The sequence below is a fragment of the Vipera ursinii genome (assembly GCF_947247035.1).
Source record: "Vipera ursinii genome assembly, chromosome: 1".
Classification (NCBI taxonomy): domain Eukaryota; kingdom Metazoa; phylum Chordata; class Lepidosauria; order Squamata; family Viperidae; genus Vipera; species Vipera ursinii.
In genome coordinates this window covers 44268547-44282454 of record NC_139512.1, presented here as the reverse complement: position 1 = coordinate 44282454, position 13908 = coordinate 44268547, and the positions used below count along the sequence as shown (strand labels likewise).

The window sequence follows — 13908 nt, the reverse complement described above, 5'->3', positions numbered from 1 at the left end:
AAATGAAGACAGCCTGTGGCTCTGAAAAATAGATGGATTAAACTCTAGAGTAAGAAGCATTTTCTTTTTTCAAGCCTCAGGAATCTTATTTCTTTTCTTGTTACAAATTATCTGTAGTATGAACTTCCCTGTTCTTGCCCTTTACTTTGTGTAATAAATAAATCCTATTTATGGATCTGCTTGTACTCTCAATGGCATAATGTGCATTATTTCAATGAGCCAAAGATTAGGTCTTAAATCATAGTTTTTTTCCTGTGGCAGAAAAAAATGCAACAAATAGCTTTCTGGCGATGAAATGGAGAAGGGAAACTGAAATTCTCTTACATGGAAATGTATTACATTCTCTTGGATATAATAGTGTGCCCGGTCATCAGCATGCTGGATTAGGCACTAGGACAAGCAGTGTTTTAGAAGGTCACCTTTTAAAATGAATCTAATAGTCTTACTGTATTTAAGTTTTCTTAGCAAAAAATTACCCAAGCTCGCTCCAAAACAGATATGAATGGAATGCTAAGTTAAGAATTTATCTCTAAAATGGCACAATCAATATTAATATGTCACTGCACTTTTTTTTTGTTCGTCAGAAAAGTTCATTTCTAAGTGTACATCTTCCCCTGCTCTCTGTACCTGTTGTGATAACTTATCTGGTAACCATAGTGAATCCCATATGACTAGTTAGAATAGAGCCGGAAGGGATCTTGGAGGTCTTCTAGTCCAGCCCCCTGCTCAAGCAAAAGAACCTATATAATTTCAGACAAGTGGCTGTCCAGTCTCTTAAAAACCTTGAGTGATGAAGCACCCACAATGTCTGAAGGCAAGCTGTTCCACTGGTTAATTGTCCTCACTGTTAGGAACTTTCTCCTTAATTCCAGGTTGCTTCTCTCCTTGATTAGTTTCCATCCAGTGGTTCTTGTCTTGTTTGTCTTGACTTGTGGTGCCCCAGTGCTCCAAGATTTTTTAAAGATATGATACAATGGTTCTGAGATAACATCTGCCAGCTTCTTCAGAACTCTGGGATGCAATCATCAGGTCCCAGTGATTTATATTCATCAAGATCAGACAGGTGTTCTCTTGCCATTTTCTTGCTTTTTTTATTTCTAGTCTGTCTTTTACAGTTATGTTTTTGGTACATTGGTCTATAGTTTCTTTTTGTGTGAAGACTGATGCAAAGAATGAGTTAAGCAGCTCTGCTTTCTCTCTACTGCCTGTTACCTCCTTTCCAGCTTCTCTCTTTAGTGGACCGACTGTTCCCTTGACTTTTTTTGTTGTTATTTGTATATTGAAAGAAACTTTTTTATTATCTTTGACTTTTGTTGCAAGTCTTTGTTAATTCTGAGCCTTTGCTTTCCTTGCAAAGACTTCATCTTTGCAGATTTGGGCTATCTGCTGATATTCTGCCTTAGTTATGTGTCCCTCTTTCCACTTTTTGTTCTTTTTTTGTACTTATCCTTTTTGTACTTATCCTTTTTTATCCTTTTATCAGAAATACCCAAGATAATATAATTTCTCACGGAGAGATTGACTTAAAAAGGGAAATACAGGTAATTTACCTTTGTATTTGTAACCTTATTTAAAACGGAGGAGATTAGAGTTGGTTGGTTGCTTTAGAATATGCATGGCTTTGTTTAAGGCCCTGTAATTCTATTTTATGGAATATAAAGGAGAGAGGGAAAGAAAAAGAATATGTATTTTAGTATAATTAAATTTTCCTTAATATTAACATAATGTATTTCAAATAAAACAATTTCAACAAGTTTGATGCTATAGTCAATTAAATGCTTGCCTTTTATTCATATACAATAAAAATAAAACCAGCAAAACACATAGTATAAATGGAAATAGTAACAAAAAGAGTTACCGTTTTCATTCAAATTATCAGTATTTTGCTGATTTTTCCTCTAATGTTTCTTTAACTTGTCCTTAGGTTCTATTATTCTCTTTGACATTCCTGAAATCATCTTTTTTATATTTCATTAGGCTTCTCTGAATTCATATCATGTTTGTCACGCAATTAGCCAGATGTTTAAACTGGATCTGGCACTTTTATCCACTTAGCAGATGCTGTTGTTTGATGGTGTTAAAGGTATCGTTGCAGGATGTAAGTTGTTTCAAGAAAAGAAGCCTTTTGCAATTGACTGGTGATTTTGTCAGTGTCAATGGTGTTCAAGTAGTGCTCCAGTGTTTTGGGGCTAGATTCAAGTACCTATTACTATTGGTACTATCTTTGTTTTGTTTTGCTACAGCCATTCTTTTTGCAAGTCTTTGTATTTTGTGATTTTCTTCAGTTCTTTCTCATCTATTCTGCTGCCTGAAGGTGCTACAATCCAGGCTTTTTTGTCTTTCTTATAATTGTTAAGTCTCAGATGTTATGTGGCAGGTTCTTGTCTGGTTCACTTCTAAAGACCCAGAGTACTTTAGCTTCTTCATTTTCTTCTTCTTTACCTTGTCTATTTTGTGATTCCACCAGTTCTTGCTTGCAGGCAAATGGTATCTGTAACTGTATTGGAAAGATTCTGTATGATCTCAACTTTTTACATTATCTATAATTATTACAAGTCATCTATAACCACATTATTATTAAATCTTCAAACTAAATTCTGAATTTTATTTTTTTCTGTTTCAAGCATAAAAACCAGATGCAATATCTTAATAGAAACAAGACCAGATAAAATCTCTTTGTTTAAAACAGTTTACATAGCCATTTTAACCAAATCCATTTTTTCTTCCCCCTCCCCCCCACCCATTATAGGAAGTATGTTTCCATTTCCATTTATTAATCATTCTAAACTGTCATTTCCATTAAAGGAAAGTCACTATATTCCTTCTAATTTTTTTTCATCTTAACGGGAAAGCTCATATTTTAAGGCTATAAACTTTTCTTAAAAAATGTTCCTCTTTATAATTAAAATCAATTAATTCTAATGCATCTCTTAAAATTTCTTTTAACACAATACTTTCAAATTCACTTTCAATAATATTTTGCAAACTTATAATTACTCTAGCATTACATACAAAAAAGGAAGAAAAAGCTCAAAGAGTTCTTTTTCTTTCTCTCTTCCTCTTGAACATAAATGTTTTATCACAATTTCAAATTCATTTTATAAACACAAAATTATGCAATGAAACTTTCTTTTAATTACATATGTCAAACCACTAGAAAATCCATCCTAACTCCAATTAACTTATTCAATTTACATTATTCCCTCCAGCTTATTCTCATAAAGTGAAACCTTTTTCTTCTTTGGAATGCTTATTAAATAAATATAAACTTCTTCTCAAGAGATTCTCCAATAGGATTTTTAAAGCAAATATGTCAACATTGTCAAATTCCATTTCAATTTTGAAATGGAGATTCCAAACATGTTATCTTGAGGATTGTTGATTTACTTGCAACTCTTCTTCTTTCAGTTGCACTGGGAGATCTGTAATTAAACCACCTTCACAGCAGATATCTATATTCCCAAATTGCAGGTAAGTTGTTCGTATTGTCAAATATTTGTGCAGTAGCCTCAGGGGTTGATAACTTTCTGTATTTGGTTGCATCTCTGAATTACTCGTCCTTCTTACAATTACTTGAATAATTTGTTCCTCTTGCTCCTCTTCTGTGACATCTTTGAAACAGTTGATGTATAAAGTATAAAATATTTTTTGCAATATCTGTCTGGTTTAGATTCCATCTATGATGCTTCATCTTCTATTTTTTATCTCCCTCTTCTAGTCAAACTGAATTTTTAAAAAAGAACAGCTGGTATATCCTGGCCAATCAAAATCCATTAAATTTAGAAAATTTTAGCCTCCCACAGTGAACAATTCAAAAGTGCAAATTATAATTCCCAATGTCAAACAAAGTTAGCAAATTTATTCCAGCAAAATAAGAAATAAAAAAGTTCACACTTCCTTCTTTTAGCTCTGCAATCTTCATCATCATTCAACAATAATGATGTCTCATAAATGGTATAGATGTTCAGAAAGAAGTAGCAGGCAGTGACTGAAAACAGCATCTTTTAGCTTAGTAAAAATAATAATTAAAATAAGTGTTTAAGAAGTGAAAGATACAATCTGTTTGAAAAATAAAGTCCAATCTGGCTGGTTTTTCAACAACAAGGTGATTGTAGCTCTGCTTCCCAGGTAGATAACTCATCCAGCTACTTTGGAGCACTACTCCAGAGTCTCCTTGCAAAACACCACCATATGGATGTGGGATGATTCTGGGACTCTTCCTAATTCAGAAGCCTCATATAAATTGAGGGAATGTAGTACCCTTGTTTATAAATTGAAAAAGCTTCAACCTAGAAAAAACGTGGATTGAGGATTGAAGAACACTGACACTGATATCCCCAAACTCCACTGAAGATGTTACCTAGCCTGTTAATGAAATGTTCAGAAACCAACCCACAAGCTTGGAGAATGAACCTTCACTCTCATCTTACAGCTGAGGTACAGATATTCACCATTATTGCAAAGCTTTGATTGTTTGATGATTGATCGTGATTAATAGTTATTTCAAATAACATAATACTGAACATATAGCACCTTTAAATGTTAAATAAAAATAGCCCAACTTTTAAATATCAGATTTGGTGCATATTGTGCCAAAGATGTTTATATGTTTATTTGCATAAAAGTCTTAGCTACTGGTCACAAAGCCTTAAGCAGAGGAATAGAATAGAATAGAATAGAATAGAATAGAATAGAATAGAATAGAATAGAATAGAATAGAATAGAATAGAATAGAATAGAATAGGATAGGATAGGATAGGATAGGATAGGATAGGATAGGATAGGATAGGATAGGATAGGATAGGATAGGGTAGGGTAGGGTAGGGTAGGGTAGGGTAGGGTAGGGTAGGGTAGAGTAGAGTAGAGTAGAGTAGAATAGAATAGAATAGAATAGAATAGAATAGAATAGAATAGAATAGAATAGAATAGAATAGAATAGAATAGAATAGAATAGAATAGAATAGAACAGGACAGGACAGGACAGGACAGGACAGGACAGGACAGGACAGGACAGGACAGAACAGAACAGAATAGAATAGAATAGAATAGAATAATAACTTTATTTTCACTTTGAATGTACACTAATCAGCATATATTAAAATGAAAATTCATTGCATACAGCTGTCAAAGGGTCACCACCTCTAATATACACTACGGAGGTGGTGATAAAAATGACAAAAATAAATATATACAGAATTATGCATATACGCACATACATTATATGACACAGAGAAACAACAGTCTAGTTCAGGTTATGTATACATGTGTATGGTGAAAAAAATGACTCTTGTGAGTTTACCAGACAGATGGCATAGGGAACAAAGCTATTATGGAATGAGATAGTCCTGCTAGAAAAGATTATCATTCCACATCTACACTAATTCTTCCTAAAACCTCTGAAGTCTTCAAGTGACTTTAATCATGTAATTTGTACTGATAATAAAATTAATTGAACTTGGCTCCATATATACTCATAGCCACCTATGCTGAAGGTCTTTATAAGCAGGATTAAGCTGTAAAGGAAAACCTCTATTTTTCCTTCTAAGTGGGAAGAGTGTCAGTCCAGAGAAAGTTCTGATGGATTAATAGAATCCATCAATAGAATAGAATCCATGAAAAAATGAAGTTGGTAGTTAGTTAACACACATTAAAAACAAAGCTGTGGCTTTGATTACCGTACATCATTGCATCCATAATCTTGGATGCACTTGAAGATGTTGAGCTCTTGGAGAAAAGGAGGAAGAGGGAGGGGGAGGAAGGAAGACACAAATACTCCATCCAATTGCTTATCAAATTTCCATACTTTTGTATCTTTCATACTTTCATTCTTTACCTTTAATAAAAGTAGATATGCTTAATTTAATTTTCTTCTAACCTGATTTGTAATACATAGCAGTGACAAAACCTTTAAGAAAATTGTTTTTTCACTAATTTCAAGATATGAAATGGAAGTTATTATGAGTACAAATTTAATAATTTCAATATGTCATTTTCAACAAATTATCAAGCTTAAATTGAGACAAGGCTCATCAATTTACATCTCTTCAGTTGTTAATAGTGCAACTGACATTTTAATGTATAATTGATTAAATTAACATAAAAAGGATAAATACTTGTGTGAAAGGCTATAAATATGTCCAGCCTTACTTAAATGTTTTCAAACTCAGAGCTAAATTGAAGTCTCAAGACAAATAATCTGAAATAGCCTGCCAAATGTATAAAAAAATTGCTTAGCAAATATACAATAAAACTAATTTATCTAATGCAATCTTGTTCCTAGAAGTGCATGTCTCTAATGCTTTGTTTATTGCATTTCCTCCATATTCAAGGATCTTTTGTTCCATTCTTTACAATAAGAAGAACCACTATTACTTAATCTCTCTTTTAGTCTGTTCTCTTTTAATTTTCTTTTATTCGTTTGTTTTCTTTACCATCTTTAAACCACAGATTATCAGTCTACAATGCAAACAAATTAATTTATTATGTGTAATTTCTCAAGTGTGTGAGAGATGGTATTCAGTCACCTAGTAATAATTAATATACTTTTACCCTGAGTGACGGGGGGAGTACAATCCATTCAACCTTGATTGGGAAGCTGCCAATCTTCTTTCCTGACATTTTGGCCTGTATTAAGGGAGCATGGAGTGGGGCACATTTAGTTTACTTCTTCCAAGTCTAATTATTTTACAATTCACACAAATGGAATTTTAAATCTTCAGAGGAGCTTTAAAAGAGAAAGAGGCAAGACCACAATAAATCTTTGTTTACTTTACAGGCAGATAAAAGGCTAGAGCAAGCCTCTCCCCACTCTATTAAATCTGCATAATCAAACAGACACATGCATGTTACTCAAGGAAATAGAAAATCAGATCCTCAAATCTTTGGAAGTGAATGCCAAATTTCATTTCCTAGCAGAACATACACAGAATATATTTAACCATGGTTCTTGGGGAGAGGACCCTACCATCACAGCAGCACCTGCCTCTCAACCAGCTCCACGAAGTCTGCCCCTGTGTTATCACAAGATTGGAGTCTGACTAAATTAAAGTCTTGACAAGAAGGATTTTTTTAAAAAAAGAAAAGAAAAAGAAATCATATTTATTCAGTCATTCCTATACAGCAAGAGTTCTAGTGCCTCTTCTCCAAATAGTCATACAGGTATATTATTACCACCCACCCTTTTATGCAAAGATAGATTTTCAACCTGGAGCCAGCCTTGCAGGAGAGAGAGATGAAGCAATTCTCTTTCACCTAATTCCAGACCTTTTGCAAAGGCTGCTTGCAGCGCCTCTTAGTTTGCAGACTCTTTGCCATTAACTTCTACAGATCTGGCAAACTGTGAATGAAGAACATGATCTACCTGCTTTATTTTCTGTACTGTTCACATATTATTAAGTACACGAGGGATCCTTGGTGTTCAATAGCGGGTTCTTTGGTGCAGGAATGAAGACGCTGAACGGAGTACAGGGTAACTCATAGTTTATTTCATGCTGTGACTGCACTGAGGGAAAAGGCTGTAACCAGCCGCAATATATAGTCTAGCCCCTAGGCGGCAGCCAATAGTTTTGAATCAAATATTGCCACCTGGAGATAGCCAATTGCAGCACAGGAGACTTGTAGTCTGGGTTGCTGGAGAGCCGTTAGCTGCTCCAGCAACCCATGTGGTATTCCTGCAAAAAGCCCAGTACATAACACCCCTCCCCTCTTAGATCAGACCATAATAACATCAATTAGTCTCAACAATTGTCAAGACTCAATATCCAAACACACTAAAGTAAAAGTGATAATAATAATAAAATAACAATGTTGACTACAATGTTATTAAACAATGTCTGAATGAATAGGCTACCAAAATGGCACTTTTAGACAATTATATCATAGCACTACTTTCTGTAGTCTAGTGGCAACAAGATTTACAGCAATATATAGCTCTTTATTTTACAATGTAATCTGAAAGATATGAACGAGGCTTGTGTACCCTAGAGGGATGTCTCGGAGTTCCCATCACTTTGTGGTCTACCAGCTTGCCCAGTGGGCTGGGTAGACTTGTGTCCCTTTGTGCTCCTGAGTCAAAGGGATTTGATGCACTCTGGCTGGCCTCTCCAGGTTGGCCCACCCCAGAGTCAGACTGTTTGGCAGAGTAGGCACAGTGGTTGCTGAAGTTCAGTTGGCTTGCTCCTTCAGGGGGTCCATGTTGCACTCCAGAGCTCCCCAGTTCTCCCTCTGGTTCCATCTCAGTTAAGAAGGAAAAGTCCTGGTAGTCCATGTGAGGGCTGGCTTGAACGCAAGTTTGAGGACCTTGGGAGGGACTTATGATGCAGTCCTCGCTTAGTGGCCATTCTGGAAACCGTTTCCTGAGCTGATCAATGTGTCTTCTGACAACTTGCCCTCCCTCCAACCCCACTTCATAAGATAGGGGTCTGGATGCCCTGGTGATTTGACCAGGAACCCACAGATTCCCATGACCATAGTTCCTGGCCCAAACCCAATCACCCATGTGCAGCTCCCTCGGGGGTTTTGGTCTAGAGGCTTCTGCTGCCACTCTATGTGGATGCAACCTGTCCAGTTTAGTGATCAAACGCCTCCCCCAGCGAAGTTCTGCAGGACTTTTGCCTGTGGCAGTGCAAGGCATAGAATGCTGGCAGAGTAAAAAATCTGCCAATCTGTGATGCCAGTCACCTGTGAAAATGTGCTTGAGTGCCTCCTTCGTTGTCCTCACCATGCGTTCAGCTTGACCATTAGAAGATGGATGAAAAGGCACAGACGTTGCATGTCTGATGAGATTAGCTTTAAGGAAGGCCTGAAATTCAGCAGCAGTGAATTGGGCCCCATTGTCTGAAACTAAGACATCTGGCAACCCATGTGTGGCAAAGAGCTTTCTCAGCACCTGGATGGTCCTAGCAGTAGTCATGTTAGGAACTGGAATTACTTCCAGACATTTGGAGTGGCTGTCCACTACTATAAGGAAGAGCTGTCCTTGAAAAGGCCCAGCGTAGTCTATGTGAACCCTGGACCAGGGAGTGTGCATTTCCTCTCACCTGTGAACTGGAGCATGTGGCATTTCAGGCCTAGATTGCTGGCATGTATAACAACCATGGACTTGAGCCTCAATGGCCTTATCAAGGCCAGGCCACCAGAGGTAGCTTCTAGCTAAAGCTTTCATTCTGACAATGCCTGGATGGCCTTCATGTAATGATTGTAAAAACCTGTCTCTTAGGGAAGTGGGAATTAAGACTCTGTTTCCCCATAAAATGCACTCTTTGTGGGCAGATAACTCATGCCTCCTGACAAAATAGCTCTGAAATTTTGAGCCTGGACTTTTTTCCAACCAGCCCGTATATCTGCTAAGCATTTTATCTGTGGCAGTTTCAGCAGCAATGTCCCCTGCATGGAGAGGAAACTCAGGTATGTCCTGTATGGACAATATTCTAGCAGCAGGAGCCAGATCTGGATCCATTAGTGGCAGTGGTAGCCTGCTGAGGCCATCAGCATGGCCCATTTCCTTGCCCGGTTTGTGAATTAATTTAAAATTGTATGCAGATAGGAAAATAGACCATCTCAACATTCTTGGAGATAGTATGTGGGGGGTTTGTTTGTCTGTTGTGAACAATCCTAACAGAGGTTTGTGGTCAGTGTAGACCGTGAAATCCCTGCCATGGAACTTTTTTATTCCCGCAACGATGGCCAGGGCCTCTTTGTCCATCTGAGCATAGTTACACTCAGCAGAGGACAAAGTCCTTGAGTAAAATGCTATAGGAATCTGTTTCCCATTTTTTTCTATGTGGCTTAAAACTGCCCCCACCCCATAGGGAGATGCATCACATGCAAGACATACAGGTTTAGACTCTTTATAATGAGTTACAGTGGACTTTTCTAACAGTAGTGCTTTTAAGTCCTGGAAACTTTTTTCATGTAAGTTAGTCCATTTCCATGGAGCTGTCTTGTCTAGAAGCCTGTGGAGGGGCTCTGCTAATGCTGCCTTATGAGGTAGAAAAGTGTGATAAGGAGACCCAAGTTAAAGGAGACCCAAGAATGCTTGTAGCTCCCCTTTGGATTTGGGCCTGGGAGCCATTTTAATGGCCTTCACTTTAGAATCAGCGGGGTGAATGCCATTAGCATCAATTCGGAAACCCAGGAATTCTGTTGAAGAAACCCCAATACTACACTTGTTCTTTTTTAATTTGAGGCCTGCTTCGCGAAGCCTCTGCACAACAGCCCTGAGCCTTCTGGCCAACACTTCTGGGCATTCCCCTGCAATAAGAACATCATCAAAATAAGGGCAGACACCCTGAATAGCCTTGAGTGTACACTCCATGGTTTCCTGAAAAATACCCAGTGCAACACTGACTCCAAACTGTAAGTGTTTAACTTTGAAAGCCCCTCTGTGAGTCACGATCGTTTGAGCCACAGCTGTGGCCTCATCAACCAGCAATTGCTGATAGGCCTGTGCTAAATCAAGTTTAGCAAAAATAGTACCCCCTTGCAAGGAGGCTAAAATATGGTTGACCACTGGGACCGGGTAAGCGTGTTGCTTGAGGGCCTTATTTAGTGTGCATTTATAGTCAGCACAAATGCGAATTTCCCCGTTGGCTTTAAGTGGAGTGACTATAGGAGTTTCCCACTCCCCACCATCAACAGGCTGTAACACACCCTGTTCTACAAGCTTATCAATTTCGGAATCAATTTTATGTTTTAAGGCAAAGGGAACCCTGCGAGGCTTAACCCTGATTGGAACTACATTGGTGCCCCAAAAACCCTTTAAACTTGACCAACAAGGTGGCTTCTCCCTTAACTTTAATGTGAGCATTTTGAAAATCCCTTAGGATTATATCTGAGGGTCTTAGTTTGGCCCAATTGTTACTGTGCCTACACACGAAGTTAAAAGTGTCTTGAGAAATGATTGAGACTGCAGAGCTGGAGTCCAATTCCATCTTATATGGAACTCCTTGTAGCTCTACCATGAGCTTAAGTTTAGGTTTGAGGAGGCGTCGAGCCCTGGTGTGGCATACACTTCTACGGCTTCTGAAGAATCCCACACTAACTGGACCCTGGACCCCAGTACCTCTCCTAGTTGGTTCTTCCAACTGGTGTTTGGGTGGCCGGTCTCTCTGGTGGGCTGTGCAAACCATCACGATGTGGCCTGTCCTTCTGCAAGGTCTACACATGGCTGAATGAAATCTGCAATTGGCATGAAGATTATTGCTGCTGTACCCCTTACATCTCAGTCAGAGAACTGCCTTGTAACTGTCCTCTCGCTGGTGGCTGTTGCGGTGTTGCGTGTTGGGTTGCTTTTAGAGTCAGTTGATTTCAGGTTCTTCTTCCTCAGAAGATTCTCCGGTGTGTTTGGCATCCTCAAGGCGGACCGTTTCTTCGAACTTTGTTGATTTGGCAGGCTGAACTGTCTGTTCCGCGTCCCCGGCAGCTTTGTTAGCCATCACCTTGTCCTGTGCTTCAGAAAATTTTAGATTTGGCCTAGCAAAGAGTCTCTGCTGAAGCGTTCTGTCCCGTATGCCACAGACGAGCCGGTCTCTTAGTTGCTCTTCTAAATTTGAAAATTTGCATAGGCATGCGGCCTGCATTAGGCCCGCTATGAACTCCGAAGCTGACTCCCCAGGAAGCTGCACTCTTTGGTCGAACGTGAACTGCCAAGCCATTTCACACATCTTGGGCTGGAAGTGGCCGGTTAGCTTCTTTTTGAGATCTGTGCAGGAGACCGCTTCGACTGGTGTCGGCATGAAAAGGTTCTCAGCTAAATCAAAGGTTGCTGGGCTGCATACGCAGAGCAGCGTTGAGGCCTTCAGTCCTTCTTCCGCAATTTGATTGGCTCTGAGGTAGTTTTCTACTTGAGATAAATATGATGGTGATTCCTCCAGGTGTTTTACATCGAATTCTCACAGTTTCCCGACTTTCAGCATTCTTCTTGCTGGTTCCTGTGTTCTTCTGGATCCTGCTTCCAGGCTCAGGGAATGAGCCCACTGAGCATGAGGTCGCTAGCATAGCTTGCTAGCCGAGCTTGATAGGGGGGGGAATGCCTCTTCCCTCCGGCGTGTGCTTCCTTCCCTTGTAGACTTCAGCTCTTTACTCGGTGAAGCAGGATCCCATCCTCATCGCCATTGTTAAATAGCGGGTTCTTTGGCGCAGGAATGAAGACGCTGAACAGAGTACAGGGTAACTCATAGTTTATTTTGTGCTGTGACTATACTGAAGGAAAAGGCTGTAACCAGCCACAATATATAGTCTAGCCCCTAGGCAGCAGCCAATAGGTTTGAATCAACCATTGCCACCTGGAGATAGCCAATTGCAGCACAGGAGACTTGTAGTCTGGGTTGCTGGAGAGCCGTTAGCTGCTCCAGCAACCCATGTGGTATTCCCTCAAAAAGCCCAGTACGTAACACTTGGTACTCTGAGCTTGCTTGTTTTCTTGCACACATTTCATTACCCAAACTAGGTAACATCATCAGTGCTAGTAAGGAGTGCTGTTTGCTGTCAGTTTATATTCTGGTGGTTTTAGAGATTCTTTTAGAGACTGGGCTGTTTGCTGTTGGCTTTTTTGCAAGTTTCTTGATTGGGTATTTTTTACTTGATTGTTGATCTGATGTTAACATTGGAGTTAATCTGTGCTGATCTGAGTGCTGATTGCTGGTGGAGAAGTGTTTGGGTCTTTTTGTTCCTTTTAGGGCTGGGTGATAGTCTCTTTTACATAATCTATAGATATTGTTAATGTCTATGTATCTATTGATGGCTAATTTGTTGGAGTGCCAGTCTTCTTTCTTTTATAAGTTAGCTTTTGAAACTTCCACCTTTCCACGTTTATCACAGATCTTATGGATATATGAATTCATAAAGAAATCAGCCTGAGCACTGAGTCATTAATTAGACTTCACAGTGCTGGTTGTCAAAAAGCAAACACAATTTATAGGTAAATTTGAAGTCATTTTCTGTTAATGTTTGTATATTGCCTCTCCACCTCTTTTCTGTCCCCAAAAGTGGCTTTATGTTTTTTTTAGTTGAACCTGTCAGGAGAAAAAGGAAGCCATTTTCATGAAGTTTCCTCTACAGATGTATGTGAGGATAAGGCAAAATGTGTGAGAGATTTGTGGAGCCATTTAATGTAGCCTTGTTGCTTCCTCTCATAAAAAAGTCAGTTATTCAGATGTCTCTTGTGGTCTCTATTTTTTTTTTTTTTAGTTTTACTCTCTATTCAATATAAAGTAATGACATAAAGAACTTTACAAGTGGAACTGGAAACTGACCTGAACGTTTCACTTACACTAAAAGCTGCTTAGCATCTCATGACTTAGTACTTTTCAGTTCCTTTTCTTTCCTGTACCTTTTACTGTGAAATATTATATCCTTCTCATATGTAGTTCTTTCTCCTGTTTAATATGTACATGAAGCCAGTGAGTGAGATCATACCAATGGTTTTGAGTGAGATATCATTTTGCTGGTAATACTCAGCTTAGTATTTCCTCCTCAGTTAATCTAAGTGAAAATATGGAGGTTCTGTTTCATTTCCTGGAGGCTATGTGCAGGAGGGATTGGATGGGTGCGACAAGCTTTAGATCAAGTGTCAGGGAATCTTCCATCTTTGGTTCTGGTCCAGACACACCCATTTGCAACTGGGGAGTCTTCCTGGACTTGTGTCTCCTGTCTGAGGCCTTTGAGGTACAACCATTCCAGGATTCAGGGGTCCTGTTGAGAGTCACAAATGCCCTCCATGACCTCCACTCTGGATATTGCAATACACCGTACAGGGGGCTGTCCTTAAAGAGCATTCAGAAGCTTCAAGTGGGAAGGAATGTTGTAGTGTGAGCAGTTAATAGCATCAGTTATACAGTACATACATTTCGCACCTCTGCTCCACAAACTGCATTGATTTCCAGTGTGCTCCTAGGTGCAATTTAAGAT

The 13908-nt window shown here is 38.9% G+C and overlaps 1 protein-coding gene across 1 annotated transcript in view; it reads right to left on the bottom strand.

Annotated features, from left to right (window-relative positions):
* Positions 1-13908, bottom strand: part of GALC (galactosylceramidase) — a 782116-nt gene that overhangs the window by 254658 nt on the left and 513550 nt on the right. The window lies entirely within an intron of this gene.